The following is a 17,807-nucleotide window of genomic DNA, read 5'->3' on the forward strand; positions in this document are numbered from 1 at the left end:
CATCTTAGATTGTCAATAGGGATTATTTCAATACTAAGACCTTAATTGATTGGTCTTGCCTTAAAGTAAAACTTGTCAAATTAAAAGGCAGTGTAAGGAATAAAAGCAAGAGAAACTAGGAAAATGAGAATCTAATCTTGCAAACATCAAAAAGCTGAAGAGAATGTTTTAGGAGCTGTTTCCTCACAAATATAAGCATAGTACTTGCTCTCTCTTTACTCTCCTTCCTCTAAATTTAAGCCTTCCAAGAGGCTTTGGAAGACTCACAGATCAGCTTTTTCCACTCCTGTCACAAACTGTTACACCTGCACATCATGTTACCTCAAATGTGTATGATACCCTTTTTATATCTTCCTTGCAATTCAGTCACATGCATCAGTCTTGATGTTAATTGCTTGTGTTGTGGTGCTGCCTCAAACATCTTAGACTCCCTTTCCAATTTCATCACTGAGCACCCAAAATCAGAAATTTAAGCATTAGTTATAATGTGTGTCTATTACAAAACTTTGACCTGAGGCATAGAGCAGAGACAGCTGACAGTATCTATAGCAGAGTTTGGTGCAACGTACTACCGTAAGCCACGTGTTCTGACCACACAAGGTCATCCCGAGCATTTCACATTGTTCCTCTTGCTACGTGTAAGGAATATAATCTGTGTAATCTTTAGTCGCTTACCTACTCACAAGAGAAGATGGAGCATTGTCTAATTCACAATACTGCAAAAGTGCAAATTGTGTCTTCAACTAGAACTGTAAGAGCACTTCTTTGGAAGAAGGCAAAGAGAGCATGTTTGGAGGAGTAGAGAAGTTGTGTCAATTCCGCCAACTTAATCCTGACATGTAGCTAAGAAAGCAAAACCAATGAAATACTGTTTTTCTGGCATAAAGAGCGAGTGCTTGCTTGTTAAAGTTTATTCTTGCATAAGCCGAAGAAAAATGTATTAGTCTTCTAATTGGAACTGATTGAGCAAGTCTGCTTATATGCATAACAAAACCCACACTTCAGCACAGCGATTGTCAGCAGCCCGACCCTGCAGAATGAGCAGGAGTCACGACTGAGGCTCTCGTTAAACCAGAGCAGCAGCAGAACGCCACGTTGTGGTACAGCAGGCTGGGGTCCACGTGGGCTCACCAAGACGCAGGGAAACCAATCAAACTGCTTTCAGCACTGTGCCCTCCTTACACTATTTTCAGAAAAACATACTTCAAAAACAGACTGAAAGAATGATTTCTGACAACCTCAGAGACTTACTGGTTTCCCAGAAGTTCAGTTGGAACTTTGTAAAGCTCTGTAGCAGCTTCCCATGGCCACTGAAGAATGGCTCACTAGACATGGGTCTGAACCTTTGTTCAGACAAGTTCCCAGCTTTGCAGAGCCTGATCCATACTGCCCGTCAGGTCTACCTGCAGAGAAGCTGTGTATCTGATCTCTCTCTTCTATAACATGTAGCAAATGTAATCATGGTAAAATATTCAAGTGTGACAACGTTAAAATGTTTGAATAATTGAAAGAGGCACACGCCCTTCAAGAAATTTCTCATCTGTGCGTGATATTTTTTTTTACTTTCACTGACCAAAGGGCTGCGAGAAAAAGCCACACAAAATCTATTTATCGATAATTTACTAAATTAATATTTAAGCGGGAACAAATTTGGCTTTTTTAACCTTCCGCCGTTTTGTCTGAGGGGAGCGAGGAGATGCCCACTGATTGGCCGGTGCCATCTGGCGGGAAGGCCTCCCATTGGCTCAGCCCCAACTTATACTGGAACCTGGAGTTGTTCCTGCCCAGATGTAAGACTCTACACTTGCCCTTGTTATATTACATTAACGCCAGTAGGTCTATGAGGAACGCCACTTGTGACCATGTGTCAGACAGTTATTCCATATATATATATATCTAAAATATGTGCATATGTTATTTCAGATATAAGCTTTGGGTTCCATATTTCCAAAAGTCAGTAACTTTCACCAGCTATATAACAATCTGTTGTGTGAACACCTGCATATGCCCTTTTGTTTTTACATACTGCAAACTCCAAAGATCATTTGATACACACATCTCATCAGGATCATTGGTCTGTGTTTATCTTTCTGTCTCTCTAAATTTTAACTGGCTGCATAAAAGTCTTCAAATGCTAGATCAAGCCTAAACTGTTCTTTTAACTTCCATTGCTTTTATTAGGTATTTCTACTAAGTTTTTGCTCAACAGAGCTATACAGTATCTTCTCTTGTATGAACAGTTCTGCTTCTAATAACTGAGCCTGAAAGTTGCTGAACTCAGTGCATGAATGAGCAATTATGACCTTTATTTCTCAGAATCAACAGGCTCATATGCATACATAAGGCCTTCAGGTTTAATTCTGTTTTTCAGTTTCATTTCAAGAAGAACATATTTCCAGGAGCGACAATAAAAGAACAAAATCCAGAACCTGTAACAAGCGTTTTGCATAGTTTCACTACTGGCTTGAAGAAATTAAACTATGAAAGACCCAGCAAAATCTGTCTTCACAAGGCAAAGAAGAAGTTTAACAAAATAATATATCTAACCTGTTGAAATCCACTCTAGACAATTTAGAGTTTAACTGTCACTGCACTGTCTATATTTGTATTTTAACATTGTCTCTCCTAGGTCTGAATCGGAACAAGTCTTGTTTCTGGCAAAGTATAAACTCATTTTCAGGCTGTATTTCTATACTCATTACTATTTTGTCAGCAGAACTTATGTTGATTCAGGTTTGCATAGCAACCTCTTCAAGTTTAATTCCTACTGGCAAAATCCAGGCCAAAGTGGAAATGACACGTGTGAAAGAAAAGTCCTTTATATTCCTGTCATAATGGTCTGTTACACAAACATTCGAGGTTAGAATAAGGGGCTTTAGGATAAACAAAACAAAACGGACAAACCAAAACCAAAAAAAAACCGGGGAGAATTTCTGTCCATTTTTACAGATTATGACAGGAAATCCCTACAGAGTTTTCTCCTCTTGAGATTCCTTTCACATTCCATCTCTCCCGATCAGAGAAATCAAATAGCAGAGAGCAATTTCTTTCTTCTGAAGCAGTTTGTAATAAGCCGCATCTCTGCAGCTCCAGACATGGGACTCATGCTGACGTCAATGGAAGTGCTAACTGTGAATTTGTGACAGTGTATGTGACCCAGTTTGATTATCTTTTGGGACTGAAAAAGTTTACAGGACACAAAGTATAGATCAAACTCTAGAGCAGTTATACTAAAATGGTCATTTTGCCATCCAAGGTATCCCACAGAAACCTTCATTGTCATACCTGCCTGGTGAAACAAATGCAGTTCTCATTGTCCCATCTGCAGAGACAATATAACCTAGAGGCTGCAAGAAGGGTGACATTGCTGGGTTTTAGATCTCCCCCCCATTTTCTGTGATGAGACCAGAGCATTTAGTAAAAGCACTGCACATGGTAGACTCGCAGTCTGCCATTTACCAAACACTGTCAACAGCTATCACCAAGTTTTCCTGTTGTTGGTGGTGGTGCGTGTTTTGGTTTTTTTCTCTGCACTGAGTACCAAATAATTTATAAACCTGGGGTGCTGATTTGACTGCACCTCAAAGACAAACGTGCTTTGTCTGATCCTGGCACTACAGCTTTGTTTTAATTTGTTTTATTTTTCAGACTTTATTCTTTACTCCAACAGGGAAAATAAAGAGTGCAAGAGTAATATGCAAAAAAAAAATAATCTATCATGCTTAAGCATGTAGGAGGAGCAAGAACTAGTTTTGTACCATTAAGACTGAAAGTTTTTCAGTTATTTCATAACATATTTCTATAGATACAAAGCTCCTTGAAGCCTTGCATTATATTTTGTATATAATACAATTTATAATTTTTGATTTTGATCAAAGTTCTCTTGATCCACTGATAGCACTCATTACAATGCACCCAACCATGTCACTGAAGCCAAATGTTACAGTCTGTGTGAATTTTGGCTGGAATTTCACCTGAGTGATATATGAGAGTTGCAGAATCTGTTATAGAAATAACTGCATATTTGCTATAACTTTTGCAACAAAGAACTATTTAGGATTGGACACACTAGAATAAATCCAAAGTGGATTTAATTTCTTAGGTTTACTCTGAAATCACCTTTGTCTCACACAAAGTCTGTTATATGATACAGCAGCATTTTTAAATAGTGGTGGCACCAGAAATTATAAGCAACTTCACGGCTGTGTTTGCGATGAGCAGTTGCATTCTGTGAGCCAGACAAGACCATCAGATCTGGCAGCCTGAACAGCCACAGAGCATCATCTTATCACTATACATTTTTATTTTTGTAGAATTTAAGACAAGTTCTAATATTAATTGCAATAGCTCAATTTTTAGAAAAGACAAATGCAAAATGATCCTCTATTTCTAGCTATTTATATCATTTTGGTTACAAATCAAATGTGACTTACTCTATTAATCCTTGATTAATAGCATTTTGTTAGAAAGTATCTGTGCAGGATATTTATTTTAATGCAGAAATAAAAAGCTTGAGATGTATTTCGTAGCTTGCACAAGAAGAATTTGGGGGAAAAAAAGAAAGAGGAGGTCTGGTTCTCACTTATATGCTGCAATTATTATATCCATTCAAAGTAAGCTTAGGACAATGATGTTTTAGCTTAGTGGGCAGCTAGGGTTAAGAATAATTCTGGGGCATTTCTATTTCAAGTTGATCTTAAAGCAGTCCATTCAGTTTGAAACAAGATGTTCTGATCTCAGGTAATCTAACCTTCAGATGTTGTTAACTTTAAAAGAAAAGTACGTACTATTTCTGAAGCTTTAAATGACAAAGAAACCCCATGAAACACTAGAACTTTTGGAATAAGACCATCACACAGAAACACATACACTGTTTCTTACTGTTTTTTTCCTCCTTGTGCAGATGAAACTATTCACTGAATTCAACCCAAGCTTGAGCATCATTTAGCTTCCACAGAAACTGAGTCCCTGAACAGAAGGTTTTTATTAAAACAGAATAAAATTCATCTGGCTCTAGTGTAAATGGCTTGATGGTGTTCTAACAAGTGCATTTATACTTCACAGGGCTAAAGTACCAGCGTGCACGCACTAGAATAGAGCATACAAAGCAAAAGATAATAGGAAATTAGGACAGAGACTAATTTTAAGGCTAATTTAGCATAATGAAGACTGTAAGAAAAAAGTATGGAGATAAAAACCTGAGGTTTTACAGTAAACTATTACAGATTTTAATAAAACTAGACTCATATACATGAGCTGAAACCTACACTCTGCTTCATAAAGGCAAAACTGAAAGCAACATCCAAGTAACTGAAATTATATAAATTATGACACTGAATTTCCCTGCAATGTTTCCCTAGAATGTCCAAGCTGTTATGCAAAGTCATAATCCAGATAGTTTTACTTCTTACTGTTCTATCAGGGCTAATACAAATAATTAAATTTACAATGTAGACATTGGTCTAGGAGTGGATGGCAGGGGCAGACCTTCCATTACAGACCATTAAGAGTTCTGCGTGAGCAACAAGGGTGTTCAGACATCTCAGTGAAGAGGGTATTTGTTTACAAGTGTTTCTGAGATGAATATATGCTGAGATCATAGGCCTCAAGATGACAAGGCCTGTGGATGAACACTTTAAAATTATTTGATTTCTACTATTCAGTAGAACTTTGATGATGCAGAACACTCGAGTTCAACACAACATAAGGTAGTGTTTTCTGTCTGGTGCTTAAGACTCATTAATTAAAGTGACTATACTGTTTCTTCTACCTAGAATGATTTAGAAATAATTTCTGATTCATTGATCTCTGTGTTTTACCATAGCTATTGAATGTTAATGTTGCAGTGTTTCTTGTAAATATGTTCATCTCTTCCTTATTGATGACCTGTCCTTCTCCATTCGAAATATGTGGAAGACTTAATAAAGTAATCATATCTTTGAAATATTTTTAATCTAATACTAGTGCAACGTAAGATTGTGCCAAGACCGACTGCCACTTTGAAAGAAACACAGGCTTCAGAAGAACATTTCTCAGCACCTAAAAGGGACATGAGGCATTAAGACCAAACAGAAATGAAAGTCTGTTTTATAGAGACTGACGAAAAGGAAACACAAAAGGCTGGCAAAATGAAATATTCTCTTTGGTTTTCTTCCATTCAAATAACTTAATTATTGTAATAGGAACTTTACTGAAAATCTGCAATATTTTGTGATGAGCCCTATCAATGTCCCTATCCAACACTGACTTGGTCCTTCACCCTGGTGAACACCATGGCTTCTTTTAGATTTTCAGACACCTGCAGTTCGGCTTCATGAAGGAAACAGTAAGAATTCAGCACTTGACAGCATTACATGATGATTTGGCTCAAGACTGACCTTAGAAATTTATCTTGTTTGAAAAACTTGGGGGGGGAGGGCCAGGGACAGAGCTCAGGACATGTTTTGAGCAGGCAGAACACCAAAGTTAGAAGCAAAAACATGTGAACAATAAGGCTTTGATCTTCAAACTCTAAGAACTGATTTGTTTCAACACACAGTTGTACATATGATGCCTACCTGCCTTGTGGTCTCACTGTGCCCAGTATTTTGTTTTCTGGAGGTTCTTCTTGTGTCAAAACCTCATCCATGTGATGTATTTGAATAAATCTGTATTAACTAACCACCTAGGAGAGGATATTTCCAGCCAAAGCTGAAAGGGCATGCCATGTTCACAGGGCAGCACGGAAAGATGTAGGTAAAACTAAAGACAAGCTGCTCTGTGTGCACCAGAGCTATTAGTCCTGGTTTCTCTCAAACTTGCTTCCTTCCCTTCAAGGTAACACTTATCCTAGGTCCTCTTTAGTATTTTGATCAGGTAATAGGCAACATGCAGATAATCTGGAGCTACTGACAGCCTGACAGACAAGATTGCAGCTGGCAAATTAGCCCCAACAAATCACAAGCAGCAGCTGAATTGTGCCACTTTTCCTGACACTGGGAGTACAAATCTCTCAGCTTTCTACTCTGTCAAGGCATCAATTTTAAGATGTTTCCAAGAATTTAATTTTCTGTAATTTAAAGGAGATCAACAAACAGGTTTAAATCATTGTCAGTGGGGGACTGATAGATGGAGAGTAGATTAAACCACATATTGCTTAACTCACTCACTGCATTGCGATAAACCTTGTTCCTTGATAGAGAAGACAGAGCTGCAAATGAGTCCTTTGGCCAAAGCAAAGAGGTGACAGTGCATCAAGACTAATGCTCTGTAGGAGTAAGAGTAGTAGCTGATGTAGCTTATGATGGCCCATTGGACCCAAATGATGTGTCCAAGTTGGTTTGCAAGCATGACTGTCCTCTTTGGGGTGCTTCCCTGTTCCCTGTCCCCATCTGTCAGAGTACGGTAATTCAGCTGCGTCTTCTGCCAGGCACAGCGGTACTGCAAGGTCTAACTTTTTTTTTTTTAAATGAAGCACTGGAGTCAATATGCAGTTCTATACTGCAGAGTAAACGTGCATTTCTGATAACAATGTTAATTAAATATCTGAATGAAGAAAACCCCACAGACCTGAAAATTTGTATTTTCCCCACCTAAATATGGAAATCGCACAGTATAAAAAGGGAGCAAGAAATGGGCTTTGCCATAAAATACTTGCTGGTAAGCCTCATCTTTGTAGGCAAAGGTACAAGCTGGTACAATGAGGCATGTAGCAGTTCAGTGGCAGACAACAGCCAGAGCTTTGGAGAACCCTACTCACTGCATCCTACTACATCTAGAGTATTGTCACCAGCAACCAAAATTGAAAACATGAGTGTGCAGCAAAATGCTGTTTAGCTAATCACTTAATCAGGACAAGCAACATCAAACACACACTGTAAACCACATCCAATTTTGTGGGTCATCAAACAGTATTTATGTTCCATAAAATAATAAAAAATTGCCATCATGCCTTAGGCATATCCTCTCCACACAGCATTCACCGTGTATCATGCAGCATCATTCCCTAGCAACATGAAGCATTATTATTAGCAATCTAAGTCCCAAGGTTATTAGTGAGCTATGAGCCCACAACACTCAGAAGATAAAAACCTCTAATACTTTCATTGCTCTCATTCACCAGCTGGTGTTTTAATCATAATATGTTGTCTCATTAAAAATCATTACACTAATTCTGTATACGAGTAGAATCCACAAAGCCTGTTGCATATTGCCCTAAAAAAAAATTAAAAAAAAAGTCAGTTTCCTATAGCCTCTCAGGGTGCTTTCAGGTTTATGTTAAAGCCTTCTCTGGGGAAAGGGTAAAAAGGAAGAGCTGTACACACTAGGCTTTTCCCCCAAGGGAGAAATGAATCCTGTGAAAATGAAGGTCTAAGCAATTAAAGTGGGCTGTGTGCTGAAACTGGCTTTGAGCAGTTGCACGGGGAAGCCAGGCAGGTTGCTATAAGTTTTAGCTTTAACCACCAAGCTCTGAGCACCCAGCATGGTGATGTTTTTTTTCCGCTATTTCCCCTACCACAGTAGTCCCTCCGCCTTATTCTTAGAAATGCTTCTTGTTAGGCTGGCACATGGGATGCCCATGTCCACTAAGAAGATTTTAGAAGTTCATGAATTGTATTAAAAGCAGCAGAACTGTTACTGTAGAGTATAATCCTCCAGTCCTTGGAAAGACAGTTGAGGACTGCAGCCCTCTGCTTCACAAGGAAATTAGGGTAAGGGAAGACCTTCAGCATTGTTGTGCCCTATGTTTTCCTGACTCAGCTACAACCCAGATGCCTCCTCCTGGATGAAACTTCTACTTAATCTTGTTTTGTTCTTCACCCTCCATATTAATGTGTTTCTGCTCTTATGTGAAGTACTTCTGAATCAATTTACAGGGGTTCAGGTTTGGGATGAACTATTTTTACTGAGAAATTATCTTTCCTGCCCTTCAAAACTTGTTCTCAGAGCACTCTCTTAACTAGTATGGCTGCCACACACAGCACGGGATGCAACTCCTTTGAGTTGCAGATTCAGACACAGAGGATATCCAAAATTTGTCCTTTCAAGCTGCTGAGTGCCACAGCTCTACTTGTGCAGCATTGCTCTCAACCATGGTGTCTATGAGATGTCCTTTCCCCCACCACAGGGTTTCTAGCTTGCATCTCAACAGGGAGCACTGAATCGCTTTCTAAACAAAAAGTAATGAAAGAAGCAGGACAAGGGACGTTTCCTATTGGCGAGGATGCTGATGTTCAGAAGCCACGCAGTTAGCACTTCTCTTTAATATGCAAGACATCTGCTACTAAACTGAACCTGGACTGTTTTCAATGCCCACCATGAAGGGGAAGGCAAGCCTGCAATCTAACCTTCTTCTAGTTCCAGTTATAGACAATATACACAACTCCCAGTTCATTCCACCTAATGACAGGATTGTGAGTCCTACTGAGTATTTCTCTTTTTCAGTGAATTTGGAGGGAATGGGAATTGAGACTGCAAAGGCCTTGTGTCACACCCCCTCCTGTCAGTCAGTCTTCAAAAGGAGGCACCGTGGCTTCCTCCCCAGACTCTGAACAGGACTATGAGGCTAAAGGGTGCCTCCTGGTCCCAGGTCAGGCAGGCAGAGGAGGTAACCTCAACTCACCCCATGTGGGAACTGTTTTGCCCTGAGAGATCGTGGAGCACATGATGAGTCTCAGTCCCACCATCCCACCCCCTGGGCATGGTTCTGTTCCAGTGAGAAGGCGGGACAATAGCTGACAGACTGGTTTATAGCCAGGCTGGTAAATTCACACAAACTCCCACTTGTTGGCATTGGTCACATAGCTGAAATACCACATCATAGTGCTGCCAGATGCCTCCCTGCCAATAGAATTTCACCAAATGGTACCAATGGTATTTGCTTGCACACAGATGTTCAGAATCTTATCAGTTCAAACCATAGCATTTCTCACTACCAAGCCTTCCTTTCCACTCCTGACATTTAACACTTGCATTTTATCTTCTTGAGGTAGTGAAAGTATTTGCTGAGCAGAGATATCTTTGGTTTTGCAGCTTTTCTTTCAGAGGCTTGAACTCACTGTCACAGGATTATAAACTCCCCTGCAAACGGAGGGTGGCTGTCCACTGAGACCAGAGGAGTTCCTAATGCCAGGACAAGGAGGTGGTCTCAGTGCAATTCAAGCTAATCCTGTGTTTGCAAGCCGTGAAAAAGAAGGTTCTGGCTCACCCTCAATGCCTTTCTTATCCTCATGCCCTTTCTTTTCTGTCATCGAGCCTTAATCAGAAATCTTCTAGGGTTATTTCTAAATTAGCTCACCAGTCATCTTCCTATTCAGCATTCAGCAACAACTTTCCAATTAGCAGCTATTCTTTCACTGTAGTCTACACTCTAAGACTCATTATTCTAAATTTATCTACAAATTAAACAGACCTCTTTCCATCTGTAATCAGGCCAGGTACTAGCATGTTCTAAATCCTTCCTCATCTGACTACATTACTGCTCATTAATTTCCTTCCTTAGTGTTGTTATTCTAGCTTCACAGTACTGGGTTGTTGCTGACTATTAACACAAACAACTTCAGCTAAACAACTCAACCCCTGTATTTCTAGTCTTTAATATCAGTAAAATAGGCACATATATGTTCACATCTGTTTGTAAAGTTGAGTCCTGTTCATAAAACTATTGGGTACCACAGTGCAAGAACATCTGCAGAGAGGATTGTACACACATTTTCAGTCTAATTTCAGTTTTTAGTTACCTATTCATCCTTATTTTTTGAGCTGGAACATGACAAATTTCTATCCAAGGCTGCATTTAAGAAACATGAGCACTAGATGGTTAAGAAAAAAAACTGAAGACAAAGGAAGAAAATACACCTTCTCCTAACAAAAGAATATTGAAATGACCAAAGAAACACCCACCAAAACAAAAAAAAAGTTCAAAGATATTCCAATATGAAATATGATATATAGTTTGGAATCTGAATAGAGTCAGAGAAAGACACCCAGCGCAGCAAACCTCTTAGCTACGTGAAGAAAATGAGTTATAATTTATGAAATTTAAAGAAACTCTACCCTGAAATGTTAGAAACGTTAGAAACGCTGAGGTACGTGGGCACAGCCAGACCTCTCATGCCCACCAACTACATTGTTTTCGGACACATTTTCACCTTGTGGCTTCTCCATGTTACCCTTACTATGTAAACAGCAAGGGCGTACAAAAATCCAAATGCAGTGATGAAATGCAGCATGAGCCACACAGATACCCCAGTGATTCTTCCAGTTAATAGGTGATTATGGCTTCACCTTGCCTTACCAAAGGTTTTTCTCACCGTCCTACCCAGTTTAAGATCCAAATTTTGTATCCAGATCTAGTGTTCAGCAAAGCCCTATCATTTGCAGCTTTCTTAGAAAGTTACTCAATAAAGCAGAGGATGGGTCCCTGCTGTGTTCTTTGCCCAACTACCCTCTGGTCCAGGGCACCCAGCCACCTGCAAGAGGAAATCAGCTGAGCCCTTTCAGGCTGCAATAATTTAATTTCCCCTTCCCAGAAGATGATGAGAGCAAGCAGGAAAACACTCTTTGTCCATGTACCGTTCTCAAAGGCACCAAAACCCCTTTATGAAGGTATAATTTTTCTTTCTGAAAGCTGAATAGCACTGAGAACAGGCACCGTAACACTTTGAGGGTTCTTCAGGCTGACAGTTTTAAATACTGTTTCCTTCCATCTTCATAGACTTCAAATTGAACACTTGTTTGTGCTTCCAGTGAAACACCATTATTTTAACTGCCTTAAAATACTTCTTCCAGTTGTCATACTACAATTTTCCAGCTCTTATACTCTGAACCATATAATCCATTATAGTTTTTATCTTCACACTAACCACTTCAGGAGCAATCTCTGGATATCCTAATCCTTCCCTTTCCAACACCATAATCTCCTGATCTTTAATTTAAAAAAAAAAAGAAAGATAGATTTGCAAAGGTGTCTGTGCCTCCTGTTCCATGTTAGCTGTTGCTAACTCCGCAAAATTATTAAGCAGCTGAACTTTTCTGCTCTGATGTTTTCTTTGAGTTGTGCTCCCTCTCTTAACCTTCCTATGTTGGTTCTTTATGTATCATTTGTGTCTTCAAATCTTAGATTAGTTTCGCAGTTCTTTATTACTCCTTAGCATAGCTTGAAACACCTTCCTTCAGTGTCACCTTTACAACTGGCATATGATGCTTTATTGAACTAGACCAATGTAATGCAAATGTAGGAGATATTTTTTCCAACAGTTTCTAGGATTTTGTTTTGTAAAAGAGAGAAGATTAGAGGAAGTCCAATTATACCAGACGGGACACTTAGGTGAAGCAACCTTATCTAACATTGAAGTGAGCCCTGCTTGGAGAATGAAGCTAGACCACATGATCTCCAGAGGTCCCATCCAACCTACAATTTTCTATGACTCTAATTCCAGTCTTCCCCTTGCTCAATTCTGTCCAACTTAGTTTTTCCTTGGATTCTTCTCCTGCCCGGCCACCCAGTCTTCCTTTTTTTTTTTTTTTTTTTTCACTACAGGCAATATCACCAAATCACAGAACAGCTGGGGTTGGAAGGGACCTCTGGAGACGACCTAGTCCAACCCACCTGTTAAAGCAGGTTCACCCAGAGCAGATCACACAGGAATGTGTTCAGGTGGGTTTTGAATGTCTCCAGAGAAGGAGACCCCAGAACCTCCCTGGCCAGTCTGTTCCAGTGCTCTGGCACCCCCAGAGTAAAGAAGTTTTTCCTCATATTCAGATGGAACCTCCTGTGGTTCAGTCTGTGCCTATTGCCCCTCATCCTATTGTTGGGCACCACTGGTCCCATCATCTTGACATCCACCCTTGAGATATTTAAAAATATTGATCAAATCCTTATAAAGATATATATAAATAAACACATCAAGTCCTTCTTAATAAGAGTACATGCTCACATATTGATGAAGGGCTACACTCAGAGCAGTTCAGGATCAAACCTTTCCTGCCTATAAACTCACCTTATCCTCTCATATTCCAAAGAAATGCTTCAAGTATCTGCCAGAGGGTACTCAGTGGCTTGCTTCTGATGTCTTGATGCTCTTGCACTTCGCACAGACTACATAGCAGGAGCTGAGACTGAGGTCTACCTTCTGCCAGGTGAGTGCTCTATCAAATAGCACATAATGTTCTCACTCTCTGGTTTGGTCTTCAGCCTCTCCTAGGTAAATATTCAACTACTCCACTGTGCTATGTCACAGATTGGAGGGAAAAAATTGTGTTGTCCCATTTCCTTTGTTTTTAATTATGAGTTACCAAAATTATTTAGTTTGAATGCTGCACATTCACACATACACTACAGTTTCCCTTTAAAAGAAAAAAAAAAAAAAAAAAAAAAAAAAATCAAGAACAACTCCCTCCCTTCCTTGTCTTTCTCTTAGTCATTCAGATGAAGCCAAAATTTGTTTTCACAGCTGCAGAGTACACACTGATCATTTTACTTGCATGGTTCCAAGCCAACTAAACACCAAGATGACTACTTTTAAACTTCGTTAATGGCATGAAGAATAATACTTGTATTATTTGTCACTTAGAAACTCACCATAAATAATAACTTACTTCTGTACCCAAACAGAAAAAGCTACGACTAAGGCAGAGAGGCCACCATTTTTACATCTGCAAGAAAATGCCACATAGGAATAGCAATTACTTGTACCTAAATGCTTCTTCCTCAGGGCCACTTCTAAGGAGAGACAGAAGATCACAGACTTATGTGTTTCTGTCCTGCTTATCAGGCCAACTACAAACCACAGTACATGTGGGGCAATAAAGGAGATCCTGCAAGCTTGTGGCTTCTGCTGCATCATGTATTTCCAAAAGGAGCCCATGAGAAGGCAAGAGTCACTTCCCTTCAGATCTCTGCAGATCCCACACAACATTTATTCCACGTTCTTCAGAAAAAGGGCCATCTCACCCCACATGCAGGTATAAGGCTGCAGGACAACAGTCTCTGTTACAGACTTAGGACACCACTGCCAGAGAAATAGCTGACACCTGAGGTCACAGCATGAAATGCAGCTACAGCCAGAAAGATTCAAAGAAATATCTGAAATAAGTATTAAACACTTTCTTTTTTTGGTGGATTAATTTCTTCAGTACAAACAACCAGATGATGACTTTGAAGGAGTGTGTGAGAACATAAGTGGGAAGTTAATGAGTGAGCAGGGTGGTATTACCATGCCCCAAAGTGAATGTTATCTCTGCACTATGAAAGAAGCTAAAAATGATACCTGCCAACTATGGAACTTTTGCTGTTTGAAGGAATAAGAGATTAAATAGCTTCATGAAATGCCAGAAGGGATGAGTAATTATTCAGTGAGACACCTAGACCAAATTACTTACAGCTTGGAAAGAGAAGTCTTGATAGGGATGTTTTTGTAAGTTGTCAGTACTGAAGGAAAAGCCTTCATGTTCTAGCCAACCAACATAAAAATAATATAAACAAATAGGAAAACCCAATACCACAACAAACAACAAAGAACAAGCAAGCAGACAAACAAACCCTCCAAAAACCTAACATTACAGAAACTGTTACTTCATAAAGAGGATCTAAGAACTCTTTAGCAGTGTCTACTCTTTCTCCCCTAAGCCAGGAAATCCAGCTCACAGAGGTATTATACCTCAAAATATTTTGTGAGCAGAATACCAAGTTTTATTCTTGCCTTTAAAATAGTGCAACAAAATAACCAACAACTATGCAGAGTCTGCTACGGGTAATTTGAATCCAGAAACTATGAAGGGGAGAACCCCGTGTGAAGTCAAGGAGATATGACGGATATGAGTCCCTCAAGATTTTAGACAGAAAGTATTTTCATTCCTCCCTCCCCGCTTGCTTTCCAGAAGGTATAAGGAGATGTTAAAGAAACTAAATTCTCTTCTGCTGGGGAGACAGCAGTCTCCCTGTCCATGGTTGCAAAGTTTACTTGGAAACGATTAAATGAACCTTAATTGCAGTGACTGACAATTGCAGTAACAGAAGGCCTCCATCAACATGTGTTTTACTAAAGAAAATAACACACACTTCAACAGCACAAGATTACCAGACTTCTACCCTATCAAAATTAAGCATCCAGAGTTTTCACAAGATTTTTAGTCTTACACAGGCAATATCAAAATACACTACGATACTTTCTTTCAGAATGACCTCCACAGCCTGTTTCTTCTAGTGAAAATAAATGCTAAATTCAAGAAGCACCCCAATTAGCTGTCATTTTAATTAATTCATGCACTCTGAACAACTGTCAGCAATTAACATTTATTTCCAGGAACACTATATCACACAGTATGAATATTGTAAAACTAATACAATTTTAATACCTTTATTCATAGAGATATGAAAATTCACTTTGGCTCATCCAAAAATCCCTCTCTATGCTCAGTCTCCAGACAAAATTCAGCTTTTCAGTTCTCCAAGTCTAGTTTCAAGTGACTAATGTACAACATGTCTTCCACTGTGATGCTTTCAGAATAGTTTAGATCTGATCCTACAGGCATATCCTGCCCTACATTGACAGGGTTACATTTAGTTTTAAACTCTCCTTTCTGGGTGAGCACTGGCAGACCCAGGTCCTGGGATCCCATAACGCAGTCATGTTCACCTAAGGGCCTCCTCTTCTGCTTCCAGGCTCTGAGGTGTATCAGGTCACCACCATCACCTCATGGAAACTACCAATCTCTACTCAGAAGGTCTTCACTTACCTCTGAGAACAGCTGAACTGTTACAGCACTGCTGTTCCTGAGCTGAGGAAGGACTCGTAGCAGGGAATCAAACCAAGGAAAATTTCCTGCAGGAGCAACAGCAGCAAGAACAATCCCCAAGCAACTAGTGAGGGCAAGACTGAGCTGATACTTTCCACTCTCTGCTGACTTGGCATTTATTACTTTGCTAACTGGCTCCAGGTGCAATTCATTAATCCCAGTATTGCTTTATCTGTCCTTCTACTCTTTTTCCTCTCTGGTAGAAAATCCTTAAGGTCTTACTCTAAAAATTAGGGGAAAAAAACTCTGAAAGCACAGTGAAATCCTCCTTTTTCAAGAGAAGAGAAAAGATAAGCAGTCATCAGAAAAACAAGCTTACCACTGCTGCAGTCCCACTGATTGCTTTACGTACACCTTATGCATCATTTTCTATTCTTCCCATTTCAAGTCTTCACTCTTTTGAAGAATGAGAATTTCTACATGCTGTGTTTTAGCAAAATTTTTAGTATACATAAGCTTTGTTTCTGTCTGGTCCCTAATTCCATCATTATAAGAATAAAAGGTGAATATTCAGAAATATTGCAAAAATAACCATTAAACAGAAACATGAACATTAGGAAACAAAAGAACTTGCCTAGAAGGGTAAGCTGGTTTAGAGACTGTTTTTTTTTACCCAACAGACATCCTGTGAAAATCTAGACTTCACAATTCGGTTTTGGATATGAGAATTGCCAATGTTGTTGGGAGCAATCTGGAAGATAACTTGGGATGCAACACACCTGTGTTTGCAAGGACAAGCTAAGTAAGCCTAGTTTTCCTTTTGAGGGCTGAGACAATCATTTGTGCTCAGTGATATTCCCTTATAAAAGAAAACTATTAAAATGTTTTGTTTTGAAAAAGTAAAGCACACATGTTAAAGGGCATGCTGTTGTGTCTGATTATTGGATCAAGAGATTTAATACATCTTTACACTTTTTTCAAGTAAGAAAGCAAACAAAATCCAAAGAAAAATCACCAACTTAATTTCATATGAAGTTAGAAACAAATGAGCAGCCAGGCCTGCAACTGACTCACACTCATCCCATAGTTTGAGTTTTAAGTTTATTTCAAATAGATTTTTGTTTCTTTTCTCTCAGAAGATTTTCTTTTCTGCTTAGGGATCTGTAGAGAAAATCAGCTATTATATTTGATAATTTTCTATCTTTTATTCTAGTTAAAGAACTAACACTCCAAATGAAGACTTCTGCAGAAAATGTTTGACCTCCTTAGATACTCTTATAATTGTATTAGGGAGATAGAGTGATAATGGTTTTAAAAAAAACACAAGCGCAAACTCTTCTCCAAGCATTTATCTTTTTACAACATTAAAAATCCCTATATTCAGAGTCCATTTTTTTTCTTCAAGGATTTTCTTATTCTAGTATCTTTTATATTTGTTTGCCATTTCAAAATCATATTTATGGAAATACATCACATTTTTAAGTTCTTATTCAAAGACAGTTTGCGAAGAAGGTGTCATCATGGTTTTACATCCAGTTTCAGCTGCTCTTTCTGCCTTTCTGTACCTATACAGGTAGGTAGATTTTCACCTTTAGCCAATTCTGCCTAGTGACAACAATTAGGTTGTCAATTAGCTATAGGCATGCTCACATCTCTGTCAGCTAAACTGACATCAAAAAAGGGATAATATCAGGTCAAAGGTTTGTTCACCAGTCACACTGATGTTTTCATTACATTAAAAAAAGGTCTTTTTTATAGGGATCATTAGGGTAGTTTTATGAAGAAATGGAAGAGCTTCAGAGCTATCGTGTTGTGGTATGAGAAGTATCTCCAGGCACAGGCTTACAGTTTTGAGGAACATTATAGACAGTTTAATTGCTGGTCATAGGATCTGAATTTATTTGGTACTCTTCAATAATGTCTTCCAGCTGGGAAGTCTAATGGGGATTTGCCTAAGTGCTAACCAGTCAACATGTATCTAACATGAACCACTGAATAACACACTGAACAGCTCCAGACAGCTCAGGTTGTGTCCTCTTTGAGGTGCTGTACTCCACATCTTCCTTTTCTCAGCCAAACATATTAACAAG

Source organism: Columba livia, chromosome 3 (assembly GCF_036013475.1).
Source record: "Columba livia isolate bColLiv1 breed racing homer chromosome 3, bColLiv1.pat.W.v2, whole genome shotgun sequence".
NCBI classification, from domain to species: Eukaryota; Metazoa; Chordata; class Aves; order Columbiformes; family Columbidae; genus Columba; species Columba livia.